This window comes from Lolium rigidum, chromosome 5, assembly GCF_022539505.1.
Source record: "Lolium rigidum isolate FL_2022 chromosome 5, APGP_CSIRO_Lrig_0.1, whole genome shotgun sequence".
Taxonomy (NCBI): domain Eukaryota; kingdom Viridiplantae; phylum Streptophyta; class Magnoliopsida; order Poales; family Poaceae; genus Lolium; species Lolium rigidum.
Genome location: NC_061512.1, coordinates 193616996 through 193618522, shown reverse-complemented (window position 1 = coordinate 193618522; position 1527 = coordinate 193616996). Strand labels below are relative to the sequence as shown.

The window sequence follows — 1527 nt, the reverse complement described above, 5'->3', positions numbered from 1 at the left end:
AGGTCCTCGGACAAACCACTTGCGAGAGACTGCATCACGACAGGCTTGCGTGGCATAGTGAAATAAACCGAGTCGCCGCAGATGGACGGCAGGTTCATGGTCGAGACACACAGGCACCGGTCGGTGTGGAGGAACAGAGTCTGGTCACCGAGGCTGCGGATTGGCAGCAGCTTCTGGTCACGGAAGTCCACCTCGAATATCTTGAAGGCGCAATTCGGCCATGCCCTGGCATCACCAGCCTCCGTAGTTCCATGTTGCACCACGAGCATCATACGCCCGGCGAACTCCACGAGGTACTCGCACCATATCTTCTGGTTGGCCAATGAGTCTGCAGCGTAAGCGAGGGAGAACTTGCATGGAGGGTAGATCATCCCTATCTGCCTCGTCGACCTCACGGTGGCGAAGAGCATGCCTTGGAAGGGCAAGATGTTCCGAATCTACAGGCCATGGCGGATGAACTTCCACGCCTCGCGGCCTGGCTGCATCCACAGCGCCACGGGTTTCCAGGGGAAATGGGCAACCACCGAGAAAAAGGGAAACAAGGGTGAAGAGCAGACGTAGGCGCTCATGTGGAGCATAGATCCCCGGTCCTTGATCACCTTGTGGAAGGCGGGCGCGAGGGGCGGGAGGTCAGCCATGGCGCGCGTGAAGGGGTGGACCACGCGGATGGTCGTCTTGCGGTTGTGTAGAAGGATGACCAGGCCGTCGGTGAAGCCGACGACCCTGTGGGCCCGGAGCTCAGGGAGGCGGACACGCAGGCGGCGCGCCGTGCGCGTGTGGAAGAAGGTGATCTCGCAGCAGGAGGCGGCGTCTAGGGGCGCCGCGTCGCCGTCGCAGAGCGCGACCCAGCCGCGCGGGCGGAGGAACGGTTTGCTCAGGGCGGAGACAGGGTCCGGCCTGGACGTGCTGGCGCGCCAGCCGGAGCAGACGGCGCGGAACGTGAGGTAGTCCACCACGTCCTCGGCCAGCAGCCGCCAGCCGATGAGGCGGACCATGTCGGCAGGGAGCGAGGCCCAGCCGCTCGGTTCCTGCTGCGCCGGAGCAGGGGTCTGTCGGCGCTTGCGGCCAGTACGTGGGCGAACGGGTGCACCTTTGCGCTTTGGCCCCGCCGTTGCGGCCGAGGTGGTCGGAGACATTGCCAGGGGATCGGAAAAAGAGGTGCCTTTCTCCCAGTCTCGCAGGGATCGAATGTTCAGAGAATCTGCGGATCGAACCAACGAAGATAACACATCGGAAGACCCTCACTCGAGGGAGCCAGGAGGAATCGGAGGGATTCAAGCTGTAGTTTTTTTTTCCTCTTCCTTTGGGAGTTTGGGGTGTGTAGCCGAACGAGGATGCGAGGCTCGCTGTATATGATGGTGGCCGGTTTATATCCCCTATATTTTTTGAAAATATATACGGGGTCTGTTTTATTTCTTTTTAGAAACAAACTATGGACGTCTTTTTCCAGAGAAACCAAATTTGGACTGGCACGGCCTTGCGGCTATCCGTAGCAAACCCGAAACGGAGGTCTTCTCGGAAAAGGGA

General features: G+C 60.1%; 1 pseudogene; it reads right to left on the bottom strand.

The window, feature by feature from the left end:
* Positions 1-373: 373 nt before the first annotated feature.
* Positions 374-1136, bottom strand: LOC124656896 (annotated as a pseudogene).
* Positions 1137-1527: the final 391 nt, after the last annotated feature.